Source organism: Euprymna scolopes, chromosome 36, assembly GCF_053919585.1.
Source record: "Euprymna scolopes isolate OS-2025 chromosome 36, ASM5391958v1, whole genome shotgun sequence".
NCBI classification, from domain to species: domain Eukaryota; kingdom Metazoa; phylum Mollusca; class Cephalopoda; order Sepiida; family Sepiolidae; genus Euprymna; species Euprymna scolopes.
The window spans coordinates 22,614,975-22,625,524 of record NC_136517.1 but is presented as its reverse complement, the minus strand read 5'-3'; the positions used below and the strand labels follow the sequence as shown (position 1 = coordinate 22,625,524).

At 34.6% G+C, this 10,550-nt stretch overlaps 1 pseudogene; it reads left to right on the top strand.

Annotated features, from left to right (window-relative positions):
• Positions 1 to 476: 476 nt before the first annotated feature.
• LOC145260841 (U2 spliceosomal RNA) lies at positions 477 to 634 on the top strand (annotated as a pseudogene).
• Positions 635 to 10,550: the final 9,916 nt, after the last annotated feature.

Here is a 10,550-nt window from a genome sequence, read left to right as displayed (position 1 = left end):
TACGGTCCTGGATATGACCTTAAACTATATCCAGTGGTGAGGCTCCAACTTGCGGGCTTTGGGGAGTGTGGAGCCACCCTTCAATTACTATTGCTCCCAGGTTCACTCTGACCCGGAGTGGTAGTACCTGTTATGGTCCCAACTATGGGTCAAATAGAAACCGACTGGCAAACAACATATATATTCTATTAAACATTTTTTCTTCAAAATCACTGGATTCGGCATTAAATAACCTGAAAAGGGTTGATATGCCGTAAAACAAAAATAACCAACCATTTAGCTACTATGCAATAGTTTATGTCTTTTACTAATGAGTCAGCATTTGTGTATGTGTGTGTGTGTGTGTGTGTGTGTGAAACGGCACTAACCCTATTCAGGTTTAACCGGCTTCCTTCGAAGGAGGAAGTTCCATGCGATCATGAAATTCACAAGCGGTCCCCAGTCACATGTATGTACCCGTTAGGGGAGATGACGACGTTACTTCCTGGCCTTTGGGCCAAGATCAAAGTGTAGTATCTGTTTTTCAGATACTGCACTTCAATTTCTTGTTTTCTGTCAGTGGAGGAGAAATTCTTCACAACTGAGACAATTTTAATTTTTGTTCCTTTTTCTCCAAATTAAAAAACGACCCTTGTGTCTTCCTCTGCCCTCGTGGAGAGGCATGGTAAATAGGAACTATTGCAGGGAGGTGTCGACGTCCTCCTACACACAACGCCTGAAATTCCTAAATGGGTCACCCATTTTAGTCATGACCAGGATCAACGTTGTTTAACTTCGGTGATCTGACTTGGACCGGTGTTTCAACGTGATTATGTCGTATAAGTCAGCATTTATCAAAGTTAAAAGCCACTGGAAGATAAGGCTAAATGAAGTGGATGGATTGTCAGTTTGATGATGAAAAATATGACTCATGGAGAAGATGCAACTCCTAAACCGAAGAAAGAGAGGAAACTTAGCTGAGCTAAATAAAAAGTTAAATCTTTCAACTTTTCGAGAAAAGGATTGAGGGAATATCTTCATTTTTTTTTAAATTACATCCCAAACAAGGCACATCGCCACTTTGATGTAGGGGGCTATTATCAGGGACATAAACTACAGGGGTACTATGTGGGGAGTTGCGCAGTAAGATGTCGATACATGTTACACTTGGACTTCTGCATATCAGTACAGTTCGGGAAGCAGGAACTCGGAAGGGAATTCCAAAGTCTAGCGGTTCTGGGGAAGAAACTACTGGAGTAGAAGACTCTCTTATATCTAGGGATCTCAACTGTGAAGGGGGGGGGGATTTTATTGCTTGTCGGGTCAGTCGGGGGTATTTACGTCAAGGGAGTACAAGTGCTTTCAGTTCGTCTGAGAATTCACCGTTAAAGTACTTGTAGAACCGGCAGAGGGATGCTACATTTCGTCGATGGGACAGAGGCTGAAGCTTAGATGACAGTTCAGGACCTATCAGGTTGGGGACTCTCTTTTGAACCTTGTCTAGGAGCGAGAGACTAGTAGCAGATGCACCAGCCCAAATATGACAACAATACTCCATAGATGGGCGAATGATGGCCTTATAGAGGTACAGCATACTTTCGGGCGTTACTAGCTTTCTAGCATGGTAGAGAGAACTTACCTTTTTCGCAGCGGTCCTGGCAGTGCTATGTATTCATTTAGGTACTATGCAATATATTTACAAACACGAAATGTTATTAACCGAGGGAGCCTAGTAAATATGTCTTTTACTAACGAGTTACGATTTAATGAGACCAAAAGCCACTCGAGGATAAGGCTAAATGAGGCTGATGGGTTGTCAGGTTGATGATGAAGATTGAAAATGGTTCACGGAATAAACACAGTTTGATAACTCATGGAGAGGCTTATGACAATAAAGGAACCTAAATATCATATACATGCCAACAGTACGTTCAATCGCAGATCTGCTAAAAAACTGTCCCAGGACAAAGTGGTCGTAAACAGTCTAGCAAGTAAAATATTTCTATGTTGATGACAAATAACACCATACATGAGCGCCCATCCTTCAAATTCCTCTGCTTAGCATTCATAGGCATCATAAATTGGAACAGATACGTTGAGGACTTTGCCAAGGCTGCTGCAAAGATGGTGGGCTCCATCTACCGCGCTAGAAAATTACTCACACCAGAGAGTATCAATTCACCCACGCATGGGATATTATCGCCACATCTGGGCTGATGTATCTTTCACTAGTCTCTCGCTCTTTGATAAGGTCCAAAACAAGAGTTGATTGGTTGGTTGTTTTTGTTTTACGGCATATCAACCCTTTTCGGCTTATTTAATGCCGAATCCAAAGATTTTGAAGAAAATTTTTTTTTAATAGAATATGTTTGTTGTTTTCACGTCGGTTTCTATTTAATCCATAGTTGGGACCCTAACAGGTACTACCACTCCGGATCAGAGTGGACCTGGGAGCAATGGTAATTAAAGAGTGGCTCCACACTCCCCAAAGCCCACAAGCTGGGGCCTTACCACTGGATATAGTTTAAGGTAATATCCAGGACCCCCATTGAGGGACCTTTACCCTCTGCAGGGGGGCAGTCGGCGTATTCTAATGCCCCACCGACAGGGCCGCCAAAACAAGAGTACAAAATCTAACAGATTCCGCACTATCGACCAACCTCCAACCTCTGTCCTATCACCGCAATGTTTAAGCATGTTTTACAAGTAAGTTGATGGAATGTGCTATGATGAACTCATAGCATTTGTGCCCGCTCGACGTACTTTCGACTAATCTGACAAGCAGCAAAATTCCACCCTTCACTGTTGAAGATCCCTAGATACTGGAAAGCCTTCTACTCTAATAATTTCATCCCTCGAACTGCTAGACTTTAGAATTTACTCCCGGTTTCCTGCTTCCCGGACTGTACTAATCCGTAGAAGTTTAAATTTAATATAAACAGACATCTTGCTGTTCAGCTCCCCACAAGTCCTCTGTTAGAAACGATCCCAAATAGTAGCTCCGTTACACTTTGTTAGGTGTGAAAAAGTAAAAAGAAAATTTCTCCTGTCAAGAAATATTTTCGAGCTGAGTTATCCGCCCTTGGCGAAAAAGACTGATGCAAGGTTCTCTGCCCTTCATATATCAGATGACCAAAAGATGGATGCTATCGACCACTGATTAGCCACAGACAATTCAATCCGTCCTCATCATAGTAAAAATCATTCATTTTAGATTTTTAAATTAATCATTTTTAAATTGTTTACCCCAGAAGAATCTTTTCGTCCATTTATTTCTATTTGTATCTTAATATTCTCCATAAAAAAAACATAAATAAAAACTAATTATTTTACTATTCAAGAGACTTGTTTTAGAAGCCATCTTTTAAGAGCAAAAACGAAATAGCGTTACAGTATCGGTTTAACGCTCCACTTGTTTTTACGTCAGAACCGTACAAATTCAAACAATCACTTAAAAAAAGAAGAAAGAAAAAGTGGGCGTCATCCCGCCCACCTCTCACGAAAAAAGGCCCTGACTCTTTAAACATACGCAGCTCAACTTTCCGCACACCTAGTCAAATACCAACTTCTAACTGTCGATTAAAATCTATGTCGATTGATGCCTCCGTTCAGTCTCGTAAGACAAAGGATAACCTCGTAGGGACAGCTGCGCGTTTAATTGTGAGGCAAGGTTTGCACAATAACCACCTACACCTCTTCTGAATCGGCATTGTTTGAGTCTAGCGGCAGAGAGAAGTCCAGGGTGACTGGAAACAATACCGAGATAAGCGGAGAGCACACACAGCACCTGGATGTTCCAAATGGTCACCCATTTAGCACTGACCAGGTTCAATGTTGCCTAACTTCGGTGATCCAGTGGGAACCAGTGTGTCAACCTGATTATGCCGTTGAAAAGTTAAGTACTATCAATAAACATCCCAGATAGTTTTGATGGCAACAAAATCGGTCGTTCATTAATTATAATTTATTAACCGTGATCGACTTAGGCATGCCACTGTAATAAACTTTCTACGCAATAGGTCGAGAGGACTTCAACTAGAGGAACCACTTCGATGGAGAGGTCGGGGGACTTCCACATCCGACAGAAATGATCTTATCTAGTCGTCAATCCCAGAAAGCGGAAGGAATCAGCGTACAAGAGTAACAGACAAACTATATAATGCAATTTCACATATTGTTGTCTTCTCTATCCACCTGACTCCAGCTCTCCTCTCCAGTTCCTGCTCCGACTCCTGCAGCTCCTACTCCTGCGCCAACTCCTCCAACTCCAGTTCCAGCTAATTCCTGTACCTTCCAGTTCACTCTTGCAGCTCCAGTTCACTCTTGCGTTTCTGGCTCCGGCTTCTGCACGCTCCTGCAGTTCGAGGTCACCCTTGCAGTTTCAACAACTCACTCCTGCTGCTCCACTTATTTCCGTTCATTCTTGCTCTAGCTTCTTCTGTCTGTAACTTCCAGCTCCCTGTTTCGGTGACCGTTAACCTCGACTTTCTGCTTCAGTATCCAGCAATATCCAGCATCCAGCTTCAGTGCCAGCCAACGCCCGACCCTCTGTTCCAGTGACCATTAATGTCCAGATCCGGGATCCAGTTTTCTCACTTCCATTCCTGTAACCATCGTTTCTGTCGATCCAGCCTTTGGCCACACCCACACGGACTGGACCACGCCTCAGTTACATCCACATCAATCTCCTTGTGACGCCATTCCATGCTGTCCAGGACCCAGGTTCCACATCTCAGACCTTTCCAGCTACTCATGCCCGCATTCCTATCCACCAAGTCTGTTGTCCAAGTATAACATTTTTCCAAGCTTTCCTGCTAGCAGAATCTTCATCGAGCGACCATCTGCAGTTTCCTCTACATTTTCCTCGTGTACGTATGGCGAAATAAATACAACGTTCCTTTTACAACAGCTCATCTGTAGCTGTCCTCTATTCTTCGCCATTTTAGCCTGTGTCTTAGTTGTACAGTCAATTTGCGCCCAACCTATCGACTGGTGGCAGCAATAGATTCAGTAACAAAGGAAAGAACCGCAGATAAAACAGATTGTTTTAAATTTTAAAATAGTTCAAAATTAAAGCATAGAATAGAAAGATAACGTCTCATTCTACATTCTAATATTTAAAGCAAATTTATTGAATCATCTTTGTTAACGCGATTCTTCTTCTTCTTCTTCTTCTTCTTCTTCTTCTTCTTCTCATTATTATTATTATCATTATTATTATTTACATTATTATTATCATTATTATTATCATTATTATTATTAACATTATTATTATGATTATTATTATTATCATTATTATTATTGTTATCATTATTATTGTTATAATCATTATTATTATCATTATTATTATTATTATTATTGTTGTTGTTGTTATTATTATATTATTATTGTTATATTATTATTATTGTTATAATCATTATTATTATCATTATTATTATTGTTATCATTATTATCATTATTATTATTATTATAATTATTGTTATAATCATTATTATTATTAATATTATTATTATTATTATTGTTGTTGTTGCTATTATCATCATCATTATTATTATTATTATTGTTATATTATTATTATTATAATCATTATTATTATCATTATTATTATTATTATTATTATTGTTGTTGTTATTATTATCATTATTATTATTGTTATCATTATTATTATATCATTATTATTATTATTGTTATAATCATTATTATTATTATTATTATTATTATTATTATTATTATTATTATTATTATTATTATTATTATTATTATTATTATTATTACTTTTCATTTCATCAATCATCCAACTCCAAAATCCACAGACCAAGAAATCATTATTTTATGAATAATCAAATTTGACGACATATTTACATCTTCATAGTGTCAACATGAGCAACAACGTATTAATGAAACTTAGTTCTTTTTTTTAATGTAAATCGCTTGCGATAAGGCATGAAGCCACTTGATGTAAGGAGCTAACAAGAACCAAATATGATGATCACAAAGACATGAAAATGCGTATTTACCTAAGTATTGAAAAGACCAATGCTGTAGGTGGAAAGAAAACAGTGAACAGGAAAAGAGTTCCATAAAATTGTAGTCCTTGAAAATGAGCGACTGGAATAGGAAACTGTATTACAATGATGTATTAAAACAGCGAATTGATGGAGACGACTTGGCCAACGAGTCAAAGAAGTTGGAAACAAAGAAAACAGGGAATAGATCAGACAATTCTGAGGAACATATGGTATAGTAGTATTAAAGATAATAGTATAGTAGACCAGCAACATCACGTCTGTGTGATAGAGAGATGTTACAATGAAGAAGAAAATGTGGAGCCAATCGAATTACAAATACGTTTCTGCGATATATCAAGAACCTTCAAATAGGACACAGATTCACCAACCTAAATACGACAACAATACTCCATAATGGTCTGATATTAGATTTGTAGAGATAGAGAATAGCCTTGAATGTGAGAGAAATTGTTAAGAGCAACAGAGAGAGAACGAGCAATGGATTTAATATATGGATTCTAAGAAAGATTTGGTGAGAAAGAAAGAATAAGAAGTTATAGAATCGATTTCTTATCGATAAGAATCTCAAGAAAAAAGGGGCACGCTTACGATTGAAGGACAATAGGTTAGTCTTATAAGACTAATATAGATGATAAGATAAGATGCGAGTAATGGAAAATAGAAAAGCGTTAGTAATGAAATAAGCCCATAAATATGGACGAACACGAAAAGTTTAGGAAGTTTTGTTTGAAAAGAAAAGAGTTCATATATGTATATCACACGCATGTGTTGAAGTCATGGTCCGGCGGTAGCCATGATGGATTATGTAGCTTCATGTCGAAGTTGAATCTAGGACCAAAGACGCAGAAAGTTTATGCTTCGCCCCAAGAGAGAAGTTTGGTGGTTGGTTCGAGCCACATGGTGCTGTTATCGGTACCGTGTTCTGGCCAAGAAAAGAGGAAGTACACTACGTGTTAATCTACTTTATCAACTTCTACCACGTACTAAGTTCGCCTGAGAGATCTCTTCTGATTGGACAGGTCAGAAAGGAAGTTGAATGCTTGCACTAATCAGCGCCATGCTTATATACAAAACATTTAAAGTCGTAAACCTCAAACTGTCACCGTCGCCGCTGTAGTTGTCCGCAACCGCCGCTGCTGCTGCTACAAAAAGTCTTATCAATACAATATTTTTTTTTGCGTCAGAGGTCAAAATCCAGGTCGCTCGTTTATTATTCAGTAGCTCTCTCGGGTCATCTGGCGATTCTCGGGAGGTTTGTTACTTGCATTTTCATTTTTGTCCGACCCTTATTATTTAACAGGGTGAATTCTGGGCAAGCGCCAACGAATTTTATGCTGAAAAATTTAAAGATTAAAATTTTAAAAACATTACATGGAAAATGTTTCTAATTTTCAATTATATTAATATTAAAATATTAAGGTAATTGAGAATTAGAAACATGTCTAATGTAATGTTTTAAAATTTTAATCTTTAAAATTTACAGCATAAAATTCGTTAGTACTTGTCCAGAATCCACCCTATTAAACTCATCAATGCTTCTAAATGAACAAACATTTCTCTTCAATATATTTTATTATTGCAGAGACTGGTCGTGAACAAGCAAAAGAAGCATTCAATAAAAATTCGATAAAGATTGCATTTTGCATAAGATTTTATTGAGTTTATCAGAAAAGGAAACGCAATATATATAAAACACACATACACACACGCACGCACACTCGCGCGCGCACACACACACACACACACACACACACACACACACACACACACACACACACACACACACACACACAAAGAAGAGTTACATTTCAACCAAGGGAAGTAACTAAAATTTAAATAGTCGGCAGGCAAATGAATTCGCTGAAGCATTTTAAATAAGGAATATAATTTTGCGTCAAGAAAAATAAAAACGAATATTAAAAGTAAATACAAAGGGAAAATGCACAAGAATTTTTTTTTAAATCGTTAATTTAATTTTGTATTAAAATATTAAATACTCTATTTTAAATTGTTAAGTGATTTATTTTTTAAAATTGTTGACAAACCGTTTCTTCTGTTCATTTCTACATTATAGTGTCCTAATACGCATCATAGAAAAACATAGATAGAAATTACTTTAGTATTGGAAAGACTTGTCTGAAAAGTCATGTCAAAAACCTATCTGACAAATATACCCGGTGAACCAAGTGCAAGAGAGATTCAGACAATAAAGGGACAGTGAGAATCTTAAAAAAGATCTCTTGGTTGGAATATCTGAGTTAGTGAGTGAATATTTAGCATCCGGTAGGACTCTCCCTCCCTAGATAGAACAAATTGATGAGAAAAAAAAATGTGAGAAATCGACAGGAATCGTATTTTGAAGGAAATAAAACACACGTTCAATATTTAAATAATTGAAAATTAGAAGCCTATTAAAAAAAAGAAAACGTTTTTAATTTCATTATTATTTGTATTTAAACTGATATCTTAAGTTTTAATGACAATTCTGACAATTGTAGGTCATGTGCCGAAACATAGACAACATGACCACCAAAATGTCACGTCATTTGGGAATATGTAAAATACGATATCCGGAACAATGAAACGAAATACGTTTTTAATAGTTTGGGGGTCTTGGTTTAACTTTGACATATTTTTTATTTTTTGTTTATTGTACGTCAAATCCATGATGACAATGAAACTATTAAAAAAACAGTTTCTTTTTTTTATTAATACATAAAAGTTACAGTTTTTAACTTAAATATAACGAGAAAGATTTCCTTTTCTTTTGTTAATGATTTTATTGTTTTCATTTATTTGTTTACAATCTGCGAGTCAACGTTGAAGAAATAATAAGTCAACGTTAAAGAAATAATAAGTCAACGTTAAAAAAATAATAAGTCAACGTTGAAGAAATAATAAGTCAACGTTAAAAAAATAATAAGTCAACATTGACGAAATAATAAGTCAACATTGAAGAAATAATAAGTCAACATTAAAGAAATAATAATTCAACGTTAAAGAAATAATAAGTCAACGTTGAAGAAATAATAAGAACAATAAAGAAATAATAAGTCAACGTTAAAGAACTAATAAGTCAACGTAAAAGAAATAATAAGTCAACGTTAAAGAAATAATAAGTCAACGTTGAAGAAATAATAAGTCAACGTTGAAGAAATAATAAGTCAACATTGAAGAAATAATAAGTAAACATTAAAGAAATAATAATTCCACGTTAAAGAAATAATAAGTCAACGTTGAAGAAATAATACGTCAACATTAGACAAATAAAAATTCCACGTTAAAGAATTTAATAATTCCACGTTAAAGAAATAATAAGTCAACGTTGACGGAATAATAAGTCAACGTTGAAGAAATAAGAAGTCAATTTTAAAGAAATAATAAGTCAACGTTAAAGAAATAATAAGTCAACGTTGAAGAAATAATAAGTCAACATTAAAAAAATAATAAGTCATCGTTAAAGAAATAATAAGTCAACGTTAAAGAAATATTAAGAAACGTTAAACAAATACTAAGTCAACGTTAAAGAAATAAGTCAACGTTACAAAAATAATAAGTCAACGTTAAAGAAATAATAAGTCAACGATGAAGAAATAATAAGTCAACATTAAAGAAATAATAATTCAACGTTAAAGAAATAATAAGTCAACATTAAAGAAATAATAAGTCAACATTAAAAAAATAATAAATCAACATTAAAGAAATAATAAGTAAACGTTAAAGAAATAATAAGTCAACGTTAAAGAAATAATAACTCAACGTTAAAGAAATAATAATTCAACGTTAAAAAATAATAAGTAAACGTTAAAGAAATAATAAGTCAACGTTTAAGAAATAATAAGTCAACGTTAAAGAAATAATAATTCAACATTGAAGAAAAATAAGTCAACGTTAAAGAAATAATAAGTCAACGTTAAAGAAATAATAAGTCAACGTTAAAAAATAATAGGTTAACGTTAAAGAAATAATAAGTCAACGTTGAAGAAATAAGTCAACGTTAAAGAAATAATAATTCAACATTGAAGAACTAATAAGTCAACGTAAAAGAAATAATAAGTCAACGCTAAAGAAATAATAAGTCAACGTTAAAAAATAATAGGTTAACGTTAAAGAAATAATAAGTCAACGTTGAAGAAATAATAAGTCAACGTTCAAAAATTATAGGTTAACGTTAAAGAAATAATAAGTAAACGTTGAAGAAATAATAAGTCAGCGTTAAAGAAATAATAAGTCAACGTAAAAGAAATAATTATACAACGTTAAAAAATAATAGGTTAACGTAAAAGAAATAATTAGTAAACGTTAAAAAAATAATAAGTCAACGTTAAAGAACTAATAAGTCAACGTTAAAGAAATAATAAGTCAACGTTGATGAAATAATAAGTCAACGTTGAAGAAATAATAAGTCAACGTTGAAGAAATAATAAGTCAACGTTAAAGAAATAATAAGTCAACGTTAAAGAAATAATAAGTCAAAATTGGAGAAATAATAAGTCAACGTTAAAGAAATAATAAGTCAACATTAAAGAAATAATAAGTCAA